The sequence below is a fragment of the Empidonax traillii genome, unplaced genomic scaffold (assembly GCF_003031625.1).
Source record: "Empidonax traillii isolate 1590-97213 ecotype Southwest subspecies unplaced genomic scaffold, ASM303162v1 scaffold121:size1714817, whole genome shotgun sequence".
Taxonomy (NCBI): Eukaryota; Metazoa; Chordata; class Aves; order Passeriformes; family Tyrannidae; genus Empidonax; species Empidonax traillii.
In genome coordinates, this window is record NW_020955314.1 from 887,241 (window position 1) to 900,817 (window position 13,577).

Below are 13,577 nucleotides of genomic sequence, written 5' to 3' on the forward strand. Positions count from 1 at the left end.
TTTCTGTATGATATGATACACAAAGATAAAAGAAAGAGTTGATATTTCTTTGCTTTTATGGAAATTAGAGTATTTGAAGGACCAGTCGTCATTTGCTCTCTTTGGCTTGGTAGACCTCTATTCCCACTCTCTAGCAGTCAGTATTCCACTGTGTCAGTAAAAATTATTGGTTTCTTGTGTTGGATTTAACATAATTGCATTGTAATGATTGTAATGGGATGCAGAAATAAAATAGTTGTTGAATTGGGTCTTTCTTTCTTGGGTTGAAGAAGGTGTTTGAACTGTACAAACCAGCTTATTTGAGGCACGGATCCCTGTATGCTTAATTTAAATCCAGTAGACAGGAAATGAGCATTTTTTAGGTTCTCTGTTCTTCTAAATCTTCATACAGGAAAGCTAAATGGAGCTGTGACACCATATAACTTCAGGCACGTGTAACTCTGTCAAAAGACAGTCTCCTCAGCTTCGTTTATAGACAGTGAGAGGAATTGAGCAACTACAAAAAGAAATCCAGAGTGGGTCCAGATCCAAGGGGAGCCTGTATGTCTCTTATCACTTACAGAAAGAGCTGAACTGCCTAAACTGAATACTCATCTAATTTTACTTGTTCTAGGCCTCAAACAATAGATTTATTGTTTACATATTCAAAGGACCCAATCACTTAACAAAGAGACAGCAACAATAGAACTTAATCTCCCCATTCACAAACCTTTTGGTTATGAGTCTGTGCACAGGCGCACTTAGCCATTCATAGATCCTCCTTGAAAAACTGTGCCTAAATTTCTACCTTTTTAATCCAAATTAAAGGACACAACTGCATCACAATGCCTTTGTTTGTCCTTCACCTTTTGCAAGAGGCTTAAGGTGCATCATGGTTGCGTCTTTTAACAGATGCTCAGGGAAAGACATGGAGTGAGGACTGCAGGACACCTTGTGAAGCAGCCACAGAAGACGGCAATAGCTGCGGTGCCTGGTGTCCCATGCATGAGTCTCACACAAAGCCCAGGTCTGAGTTTCCAGTGCCCACTGCCACTTTGGTGGTGCTTACATGGACAATGAGGCTCTGGGAGGGTGCCCTCCTGCTTCCTGATAAGTTATCACCAATCACATCACTTTCAGTCAGGCAAACCCACTATGACTATCTGCTGCTGTCAGTGTCTGAATACCAGCTTGCTCCTCTGTCTAGGAGTAAATTTCTCTGACAGGAAGGACCACTTGTCAGGTCCCATGGCTGTTTTTTTGAACTTCTGCCAGTGCTAGAAATGTCTCCAATTTCTTAGCTACCATGTAGACTCCCTGGAGTTTGGGAAAGGTACATTCCCTTATCTTCTCCGAGGTCATAGGGTTGCATTCCTTCAGTAATGTCACAGTCATCTACGAAACCCATTTTTCATCTGGGTGATGCAGGCCATGGTGTGAGAGACTCAGTGCTCCACTGGCTCACACTCTTCTCCCTGGATTATTGCAAGAAAGAGAGAAGAAAAGAAACCAAGCCCATGTGCTTTGCTCCCTCTGGGGACATCAGGAAACCCAGTCCACCTCAAGCATCCTTGGACAAGTTGCACCCAGTAATCTGCAGTACCAGTTCATATCAGCCCACCTACAAATCAGGACTGGTTTTGGTAGAGACAACTATCTCTACCCTTAAAAACCCCTGTTTTTAAGCAATCCCGTGGCTGGTCCTGGAGTGACAGCAAAACTGAATGTTTGTAATAAATTTCAATTCAAATTCTTTTCAAACATTTCTTTTTGCAGAACTGTGAGGCTTCAAATTTTCATTTCCTCTAGCCAAGAGAGAATGTAAAATGGCTTCAACAGGTGCAGCAAAGAAGCACTTCAGAATCCACCCATAAGTCAACAGACACAAAGTAAATGTATTCAATAAATATTTTATTTTGACACATAGTACATATTTGTACTTTAAGCAAATACTATAGCCAAAGGGATGCTTACAAAGACATTGACAAGAAAGAAATAGCAAAGCATAAAATTATAATTTTCCTGAACAGAGATATTTTTGTACTTAGAAGAACTTCTATATTATTCATTGAGTACCATTTATGTGCTCTGTACTGCTGAGAATGTATAGCCAGCCCTGGAATAAATATTTTTAGAGTCATCCAAGTGATTTGGAGACTAAGACCTACTGACTGTCAGTAGTTATTAGGTGCTTTTGATGGTGTTACCTGTCTTGTGCAGTCCACAGGGTTCCCTAACTAAACCCTTGAGGCCACTGAGACTTTCTGTTTACTTGAAAGGCTCTGTGTCAGGTCTGCAAGGTGCTGTGAGATCTCTAAGAGGATATGGGAACATTTCTGGAAAAATAGATTGCTTTGGACTATGAGAATTCTTTTACTGAAAATAACATCAAGCATTTTTAAGGAGATGACACTCACTGCTAAAATGCAAACAGCCAAGGGAGCGGCACTAGGATAGCGCTGCAGGTGCATTTTGTCCCTTCCAATGAATTAAGAGGAAAACCTACAAAAAACAACATCCTAGTTTGCTTCAAACTGCTGCAGTCTCCACTCACACCTTGTTCATGGAAACCTCCAGTAATCTTTGGCAAACCTGTAGCATCCTATCAAGATTAGCAAGGGGGAAAAAAATGACTCACGTTGCTCTCTTCTGTCTACTAGAATTTAAAAGAATGAGGGCTGCCTTTTGTTATGAAACCCAACCTTTTGGGGATTCCAAGCTGAAGAGCATGAGTGCCTGAAAATATCAGAAAACTATGGCTTAGCAAGAGAAATATGGAGTGAGTGGAGGAGCCATTCTGTTGATTTTGGAAGGAATGGCTAAAGTTCCACTGACTTCAGCTGGGCACAAGCCAGGCCCACTGGGAATGAAACTCTTCTTGGCATGTCTTCCATCTTCCACACACAATACTGACAGGGGTCCTACAGACAAAATTTAATTGATTGTGGCACTCGGACATCACACAGAAATTGTTTCTTTGTGGAAGAGTTTACCCGTGTGTAAAGAGTCAGCACAAACAGGACTACGAGGGACTTGGATGGTACATAGGCCTTGTTTTGTTCCTCTGCATAATTGAATTCCACCCGTGGAGAATAAGCAAGGAAGTCTACTTCTTGATGGTTGGTTTTCAGTTACAACACATGATTGATGACTGTTTTTAAAATATTTGCAAAGGCATGTATGTATTATACTAAAGAAAGGTGTTAGTTTGATGGCTCTGGGGAATGAAACCTTGGATTTAATCAGAGATAAGAAATAATCCTTTAATACTTTCATAAAATCTCTGGTTGAAACAAAGATACAGCAGCATCCTATGGCTTCATCGGTCCCCAGCACTACAACTGTTTTCTAACAGATTTTTACAGAGCCAAATACAAAGATCAACAGGACGCTATTATCAAGCACCATGTGCTGGGAAACAGTAAATGCTGAAACAGTCTGTGCTAGCATCCTTGTTAGATTCTCTCTGCATCCATGGATAGTGAGAAAATGAGGACTTCTTAAAGAACATCTGAAGAAATTGACCTTCATCTTATTATTATGCTAAAATACTACTTTGTCATACATAAAGGAATCTCAAAGTGGACTAGGACAGTTCCCATATTGAAATTTTTGGATTTTGTAGGATATTACTCCCATCTTTATTTCACACATACACATGCACACATGCCTGTTCAGCAGGAAAGTTGACTAGGCAGCAATCCACAGAATTTCTCAAAGTACACAGAAAGTTTGCAATAGAAAAGAATTCGTTCCATTGGCAAAATACATGTTTGGTTACTGCCACAAGAAAGCAGACTTCAGTCCAGGGATGACAACCTGGCAAAATCACACTCCGGACTTACTTCAGTGTCATTGTAAAAGCTCTGAATAAAGCTGCAGAACAGAAGAGGTCAAAACAATATTTTAGAAGAGAGTTTGTATTCTAACAAAAACAGCAACAAGATTTCACCAGCTGGATCTTTTCTTGGGAAGACACTGAACTGTAACAGGGAAGGTAGCAAACACACAGTTTTTTAGCCAAAACCAAATAAGAACCTTGGAGAAAGTAGATTATTATTAATAGTAACAGGAAAATGCTTAAAAAATATTTGGGCCCTTTCATTCAACCAACGCAGTTGATTACATAAAAACTAGTTTTGAAGAAGGATTCTCTATCTGTTACTTGCCCTAAACTATAAAGGAGTACAGATGTGAGCAAAGTAATTTTTTCTTGTTTAAAACTGCAACTGAGTTGTGTTCAGCATAAGGAGAGATACTTAAATAAGAAAAGTAATAAAATAAACTAGTGGGGAAAACCATGGGGGCAATTTCCATCCATGTGTTAGCAGGGTGAAAAACAGCACAGAGAAAAGACAAAAAGAGAAGTGAAGGTGGCAGTGGAAATACGTGAAACAGAGGTGCCCATATTCCTACTTGAATGTGTCTTGGAGTACAAGGGGCATTACAGCCTTTCCTACCACGACAGAACGACTTAGCAGAAAACACAACACATAAACAGCCAGCAAGATTTTTTCCCTCGGGGGTCAATGTTTATAATCAGAAATCAAATAAATTAATACAGAGGCAAAACTGACAAAAGAAGAACCACAAAAAATCTCTAGCATAGGACTCCTACTTCAGCAACAGACTTTCAATGAGTGGTGGCCCTTGCACTCTCATTTTCCTATAAAATATTTTTCTACAGGACTACAGACAGAAAATATTTTTCTACTGGCCTAACCTGAACATTGAAGGAGAGGTGCTCTAGCCATTCTGCCATGCAAGTTTGCAGCTCCCAGCTGTGTGCTGTGTCCAGCTGTTGAACCATTTAGAGCCACTGACATTCAAAGCAGCTCAGTGAGGCACCTGTGAAACCAAGCTCTTCTACCTAGCAGTGTTTCGAGGCCATTGCTGCAAGTTCAGTTGGATTGGCAACACTTCACTCAGAGAATTCATATTGTAAAACATCTCAGATTATTAAAGTAGCAGATAGCTAAAGTGATTCTTGCCCTAGCTCCCAGTAAGTTTTTTCCAAACAGCACTGATATCCAATCGTTTCAGTCCACATTCCATGTTTGTGTACACTGTATCTTAATGGTGTTCCTGTTTTCCCTTCCCCATTTCAGAAACAGTATTAAACATTCTGGAAATGGGTTTGACAATTAAATATTTGAATACTTAGGTATATATGTTGTATTACCCATGATCTTTCCTATGATGAAAGGCACAAATTTAAGAAAAACTGTTGTATTTTGGTCATGTTCATCCCGGTATGATGGGATGAACCTCATAAACATACTGGGTGAATGTAAGTTTTGTGGAAGTGAACTTACTCCTGGAAATAACTTGTATTCAGACTTACATGCTTATCCCATTTCCATACATTTAGCTCTTTCTGCTTGTAAACTTGTGTGTACAATAGATTTCAGTCTATAAGTGTATTAACAAGCAGGTGGAACTGTGAAGACCCTATTTGTGTTGGTGGTCATTTACTTAGGTAATTATACCTGCTGAGAAAATGCTTGTCAACGTGTATTACAGCCCCACAATCTAGCTTCACATAATCAGGTTCTGCCTGTACGCTCCCCAATGAAGTATTTCCATCCCCTGATAAAGAGCTGCATGTGGAATCAAACAAGCAGATATTTTTACCCATACCATTTTCCTCTTGCCAGAAAGTTGGTTGGATTTCATTTGCTTTTTGTTTGTTTGCATATTTGCTTGTTTGTTTGTTTTTATGAGACTGCCCATGGGGAAATGCCATTTACACTTAATATTTTGTTTATTTATTTTGATAGTAAATGCAAGCAATTCAATGGAGATAAACATTCTTATTGGTATAAGTTGCACAAGAAAGATGAGACATTTCTAATGAAATTTATTCATTTGAAATTGGAAGGTGAAGGGGTTCCTGTCAAGTAAAATGTGAAATACTAGGAGGATTTGTCCTTAAGGAAATAACACTTCCCACACCAGTTAACACTCTATGTGGTAAGGAAAGGAAACAGAAGAGGGTGCATGGTCACAGCTTCTGCTCCACTCATCCACACACGCCTGTTACACCTGCATATGTAGATGCAAAGATGCTGAGCTCTAAATTATACCAATGCCAGCAGGATGGCAGAGCTTTGAGAACTGCCCCACACTAATTGACATGAATGTGATCCTTTCCAATAATTTTGTACGGGTTTGGTACAGCACCATTCTCAGAATGGGTTCACACAGCATCACTACTTTATGAGGGCAGCCAGGGAGCAGCTTCACTTTTTTGGACAATTCAGCATCTTATTTCAGGCTTGTTTGTGAAATAGTGTATGCACAGAGTGCCTTAAAAATTCGTTTTCAACTGTTTCCAGTTGAGTGAGGAGTTGCACTGATTCACAACTGAACCACAAGTGTGAACATACAAGATTGAATGCCAGATTGGGCACAGATTCAGGTTCACAACAGTGAGAACAGGCCAGGAAATTGAAACTCATGTGAACATTAAAAAACGGTCATGATGACTGGTTTTCAGATTCCCTGAGCTGGTTCACAGGGTTCCCACAGGCACAGGGATGGTTCTAGGTGTATATCTCTAACTTTAGGATGGAGAAAACTTGGTTTAATTTCCTCTTTGGCCACCACCTTCCACTGCCACTGTTCCTCTTTGTGCCTCAGTTTTCTAGCTGTAAAGCAGACATAAGAAAACCTACTTTCTTACCATCTGGAAATGAGGTGAACATACCATGCCTACACTTTGGAGTTAGTAGTAATCTACATGTAAGCACCATGGGTAAAAGAATGGATACAGGACTGCACTCTGGTTGCTACTGAACCACAAGGCAGATTAGATACAGGCACACACTCCTATCTTTTCAGTGACTGAAGCCTGCAAGGGCATGTTGAGACCTCTATGTTCCCTCACAGCCCACTAAAGCTAATGCCAAACCCTTCTGCAAGGTTGCTACAAGCCCTTTGTGCCAACAATTTTCTGTAGAAAGCCCAGTACGCCCATCTGCACGCTGTTGTTACTGTTTGCACACAGAGATATTACTGTTACCTGTCACTTCAGCTGCTTGAGATGCTTAATCTACCCCCTGCTCTACCATGGCATCTGTCAGATTTTCCCCTAAATCCTTAGGGTCACATTCTGCTGTCTGCATACCTTGGAGGGGTAAGGGCCCAGGTTAATTTGCTCGTTTCCTCACCTGCTTTTATAACCCATATTTAATGTAACAGGTCTTTGGTGCAGCAGCAGGCAGAGAAGAGGAGTTGGGGTGGTACAGTGGTTTCCCCTGCTCTAGAGCTCATGTGCTGATGTGTGAATCTCCACATGCCGCCCTGCTTGGTGGCCAGTGCTATTACTCCCCCTTGTAGTGAGTTTTCTGTGATGGTCTCGTCCTTATGGAAATATCTCTGACCTCATTAGCAAATGTCATATTTAACATTTCCTCCTCAGATAAAAGTGGCTTTGAACCCCAAAAATATTAATACCAGGTGTATTCTCTTGTTACTGAAGTATGGGGGAACCAGTTTTGGCACAGATGTGCCAGTGAGGAGCAATTTTTGTCTTTCAGTGCTCTGCACACCCACTCAGAAGCACAGTAAGAAAAATATAAATAAAAATAATCTATGTAATCTATATAAAACTATATAAGGGAATGTGGTCACACAAACCAGTTCCCTCAATTCTTTCCAGTAACAAAATCTTGGGATGTAGCACTGGCTGAATGAGAAATCTCAGACCAGGTCTTCAGTCTAGTTGTTGCTATCTGTATTGCAAAATAAGAGATCCTGACAAGTATTTATAAACTGATGATAGCAGAATATCCTGCTGTAGTCAATGGGCTCCGTCACCGCTTTTCATGTTGTCAGGATGTCGCTCACTGATTGTAAAGTTCGGGAGTAAGAAATGCATCTCAACATAAAGCTGCAGCTTCACAAGGAAGACAGAAAAGTGAGAGAGACTTTTGAAGCCAAAGTCACCTGTATCTGGGCAGGTCTCTTTGGAAGCACCAAGGTCATGCAGAGGCTTAAACTTATGTGCATGAACAGCTCCCTAAAAGTCAATGGATGAGTACGTAAACCTCCCTTTGACTGAAACCTAGGTTTGGATGTAAGGAGCTCTACCACTTTTCAAAATAAGGCCTATATATGTGCAGAAAAAGTGCAGTGCAATCAGCAGTCAGACTGGAAATTTAAGAATGAAGGGGAAATAATAATTAACTCAATCTGAGTACTGCTGAGCATGCATGACTTGAGTTCCTCTCAGTAGGACTTCAACGGAGTCACAGATTTAAAGTTTCTTTATGAACATCCAGTTCATCACAGACCATAAATCTCACCATAGATCTCTGCATGCCTTCCACAAGTTCAATCTGAAAAAAATGCAGACAGGGCTATGCAAACCACCAGTTTTTCAAATTCTAGAGGTAAAAAAAAAAAAAAAAAAAAAAAAAAAAAAAAAAAAAAAAAAAAAAAAAAAAAAAAAAAAGAAAAAAAAGGGACAACAGATCACTTGTGTTAACCTGGATTGATTATTTTTCAAAAATTTATGTTGAAATAAATTGACATTGAAGGCCAGGAAAGTGCACTAAAAATTGCTATGTTTCAGATTGGAGCATTTTAAGGATTTTTTTTTTTTATCAAAACATGAAAATGTTTAATTTGTAAAGCATTTAAAAATTTAAATTTTTGCATGCAAATGGAGGTATTTATGCCTTCCTTTCACGTACATAAATGTAAATCCTCAAACCAGCAATTGACAAAACTCATCATTTGAAAAGAAATGGCCTAGTATTATCAAACTGATTTTCGCTGATAGGGTAAAAACTTAAAATGTGGATCAGCTCCACCATTTACTTTTACAAAACTACAGGGAGAAACAGCATTACAACCACTGAAGGCTGTAACTTTTACTGATGCAGAGAACACAAACAAATGCTTATGCTAGAGCTGCAGACAGAACAAGGGAAAGGTACACCCACCATGCGTGTTTGAGGGCTAAACCAAAGAGGGTTGGCAGACAGACTCCAGTGTGGCATTTGTCTGCTTTATAAAGTATCTTTCTTGCTATAGCACTGCCACTGGGGAAAGTCACAAGAACCTGCTGACTTCAGGGAAAATCCCCATTAAGAGGGCATGCAGGAAGGCACACCATATATTTTGAAAGAGCTAGTTCTTACACACTGGTCTGCCAACAATTCTCATGTTGGAGCAGGGAGGAGCAGGAGAAAGTGCCCTTCTTAAGTTTCACCTTCTTCTCCGTTTGACCCTAATGGGACAGAAACAATGTAATGTTCTGATTTAATTTCCTCTCATGAGGCCTCTCACCTGGATGCACTGAAGCAGCGCACAGCCTTGCTCCTGTAAGAATATTTATAGTGGGTTGCACTAGTCCACGACATGAATTTTTATTGTTTTTATTCCTTCTTTTTTTTTTTTTTTCCTTATCCTCTCCTGGAATGCTTCAAGATCCTTCCTGTTTTGCTCCCCACTCTACATCTTTCTTCAAAGCTGATAATTTTAATCCAAAAGCAATGTCTCCAAAAGGGAAGGCTAGGGGTATTTGTGCTCCATACAGGCTGCTGTATTTGTGTACCACTGGACTGGATGCTTCTTCTCTCTTTGACAGGAGCTGAGCTCTGTGTCCTCTGTCTTTGCTATGTCACATGGCTACCACCTGAAGGAATAAAATTCTGATCTCTGCCTCTTTGAAGCCTCTCCCTTGCAGAGATGAACAAGATCCCTAGTATTACATCTGCAGTGCTCCGTATTTCCCTAGATATAACAAGTTAAGAGTCAAATACCATGTATTTGAGTAGTTCAGTGACTAATGCATGCTCTTGTTATTTAGGGTCAACTGGTCACTCGCTTTATTTACTTTACAAATGGTAGCAGCACTGTGCGGCCAAAGGAGTGTGCTGCGGTCTCAAAATGGCAGTGGGGCAATGAGACATGCATCTGGGAAGCTCACCAAGCTGTAAGAATTCATGCTCAAACCTAATGGGTGCTGCTCTTTCACTTGAGTCACTGCAGGGACTTGCCACTTGTCAAGCACAGACTCAATGACATCCTCTTCAGCTAAGCAGTGGATTTAGCGAGACAGGAACTTTTTGCTCTTTGATTGTCCTTTTCTTCTAGGCAGAAGTAAATACATGTTTGTGAGGTAGCTCTAAAGTCTCTAGTGGTATACTGGAGGTTGGAGGAGGACATTAGAACACAGGTGTAGTTTCTGTACAGCACCATGAACATTTATAGAAAAGGGAAAACAAGCAAACAATCAAATAAACATTTGAATAATAACAGAAGCAGAGATAGGAAAAAGAGGCCCTTGGGTGGAGGAGGGAGAAAGCTACTTGACAGTACTAAACTGTAATAAGGGGAAAACAATCTAAAACTGAAAAATTAGTTCCAATTACATTTTATGCTTAAAGCAGTTAAATATTATTGCAGTTTACATGGGAGATAAAGAAGTAACCGTAAAAAATTGGAAGGGTGGCATTGGGGGAAAGATGCTATACTTTGGCCCAGCTTTTAATGGGGACTTTTTCAGTAAGTCTGAAGGAATCCCAAGTTACTGGATATGAATGACAGACCCACTGCTCTCATGTGTTGCTGGCTATGGAAACTGATTTGCTGGTGCTAGACTAACTCAAAGGGCTACATAACCTCAGGTGAGCAGGTCTGACTTGATCTACATATTTTCTGTAATGCAGTATACTTGTATAAACACAAGGAAAATCTACTGAATTCAGAGATTAACAGACAATTGCTTCATTACTCTAGACACTCTATATTTCCCATACACTAGTATGTTTAGTTAATATATATTAGTTTAACATATACCTCAATGTCTTGCAGAATCAGCAGCAGTTTTTTACAGAGATGACAGACTCAGATGGATGTCGATGTTCTGGCTAACCTACTACTCAATTCATCTGAAACAGGGAAAAATGGTAAATAGCTCCTCAAGGTGTAGTAATATTTCTCTGAAAAAGGGAGGCACTATGAAAGAGAAATCTCAGAGCAACAGAGAAAGAAATGCATGGAGCAATACGATGCAAGTTAGAAGCTCAGATCTGATTTTTGACTTTCCTGCTTCCATACTGTGAGACTCCTGGCAAGTCATTTCACTTGTCTGTTCCCCTTCCTACTCCCTTGTCTAACTTGTCAAATGAAACTAAGCTAGCAGCTTAGGCCAGAGGTTGCTTGTAGGATCTAATGTTCTTAGTGTCTGGCTCTGTTAGAGGGTTGCAGTTGTTTTTTACTAACTATTAAAAAGAGGCAATTAAAAAAAAAAAAAAGAAAACCAGTTGAAACGAGACAGTGGGAATTAGACGCACAGGTATAGAAAGAGAACACTCAGAAGCAGCATCTCAGAATTATGAACAAAATACCCTGATTATTCTAATGTTGTGAAAGAATAGGAGTAAGAACAAAGAAATATAGTCTGAGTTTAACTGTGCCCTCCTACAGAGAAACCAACAGAACAAGTTGGCCCTTTCTTTGACTTCTACAAACTTCTGTTGAATTCTCAAGAAACTGAAAGTGGGGCTGAGGTGGGGACAATAACTTCCTAGAAGTGTGGTTCTTGAAGAATGGTTGTCCTGCACTGATCCTGTGGCTCTGCTCCTACTCTGCAGTGGATATTCTGCAGCTTTAGTTCAGCTAAAATGCCTCCTCCCTTCAGTGCTTGCACATAAATTGCTATTAATGTTACCATGTTATACAAGTGCATTGGGGAGGAAAATAGGCCCACTAATGCATTGTCCTGCTCCAGTGTTTTTTAACCTGGAGGATGCCACGCTATTCCATGGACTGTGGGTGGGCACAGGCCACAGGAAAAAAGCAACAGAGGTGGGACATGCTCCATAAGGCTGCATCTGCCTCACCCTTTCTTCCCCATGCTTCTCCCCAGGCTGAGTGCAAAGCTTAGCGCAGATAAAGCATATGCTCCCAGAGTTGCCTTATGGCCTTCCTTCCCTGCTCACATGACAACCGTCACTTGTAGTCAGCCATGGTAGCAGCTCAAAGGGATCCAGGGCCTGCAGGCTCAGGCTGCAGCTGGCTAGTCCAAGCTTCCCTTTTATTATCTTAATACATTTACAATGACCATGGAAGCACACGTGTACCTCAGCCCGGAAGAGCTACCAGTGGGCAACTTGGTTCCACGGCCAGCAGGTAGCTCCCACCCTGGGCAGGAGGGAAAATGGTAATCAAGGATCAAACTCAGCCCCCTCTCCAACAGTACAAGCTCCATGGCAGGCCCCAAAGGAAGGGAATAGGGAAGGAAATAGAACAAATCCCAATTATTATTATCTATATTGATGCTACTATTTTTCCTGTTATTATTACGTAACAACAAAGTGAAAAGAAGTATTTTTTTTCCCCTCCTGACAGAGCACAGACACATGGCTGCTTATGTCTTTCACGTTGTGCCACGGATTAATTAGGAGGGGACATGGAGTTGAGAGGGAGACACTCTGCTGTCAGTTGAGCACCACACAGGCAAACCCAGATGAACTCAGGCAAATGCCACTGATGTGCAACTTCGAAGCCCCAAATCCCACTGTGCACACATCCCAGCAAACCACTTTATCTGTGCTGAGCTGCATTGACTCCAGCAGAGCGCTGGCTGTAAGAGGAGCATATGGGAACATGCCACAAGGTAGGGTCAGGGCATCTCTTTTTAGCCCATAAGGCAATCCATCTACGTCCTGAGGACCTCGCTGCCACCGTCCAAGCGTGCTTGGCCCCGGCAGATGAACCTCAGGATTAAAGGGTGGGCTCAGTTCCGCACACACTGTGTCTCACCTAAAAAATCCAATGCGCAGGCTGGAAGGTGGAAAGACCTTCCCCGGTTCTTCGTTCGCGAAGAGACTGGCCATTACAATACCAGTTACACAGGAGTGACAGAAAAGTGCCATCTGATGACACAAGACTTTGCAGAAAAATCTAGATGTCCAACTTGTGTGAAGTCTTAAAACAACAAATAATCAGCAATTTTCAATCTTGCAGCACTTTCTGTCCCTTGAAAAATTCCTCACAGACACTTGCTAACACCTTATAACTCTTGATAACAGTGACTGACTAAAGCCAGAAACATCTCCAAGTGGTTAAATCTCTCCAAAGAGAGTAATTTGCTTAAAATCATATACAGAAAAATGGAAACCCAGAAATATTTACTAACTTCTCCCTCTCCCCTTCATGACCTCAGTGTTTGCAGAAGGTCCCAGATTGATAGCCCAAAAAAATACAGTTCTCTCTTTCAGTATAGACAAAATAAATCAAAGGCAGTGGAAACGCAAACATTTTATTTTCTGACCATAGAAGCATACCTCAGCTTACTCATCTCTTTTAAAGGGTGACAAAATACTTCTGCTTCTACAGGCCTAATAGGTGGCCTGCCTTGCAACTAACTCACGAGCCATTTGTAACTGTACAAAGCAGACACAAACCACAATTGTTCTGTTTAGAAGCACTGTATATCCATTTTGCACAGCTGTAAAAAACTACTTTACATGCAAGGTGTCCTTTTCTTGGCCTCTTTTCTGAAATGGCCAGTAAAGGCATCAAGTATAATAGACAGTTCTGTTAACAACAAAATTAAGCATCTTTTAAAATGAAGTTCA

General features: G+C 40.8%; 1 long non-coding RNA gene across 2 annotated transcripts; it reads left to right on the forward strand.

Moving 5' to 3' along the window:
* Positions 1-1,382: 1,382 nt before the first annotated feature.
* LOC114057224 lies at positions 1,383-3,034 on the forward strand. Of its 2 annotated transcripts, none has more exons than XR_003571161.1 (3): positions 1,383-1,622; positions 1,756-1,868; positions 2,259-3,034. It is a non-coding gene; the product is annotated as an uncharacterized LOC114057224 (long non-coding RNA). The 2 variants fall into 2 exon arrangements; XR_003571160.1 differs by having other exon boundaries at positions 1,383-1,616.
* The last annotated feature ends 10,543 nt before the right edge of the window (positions 3,035-13,577 follow it).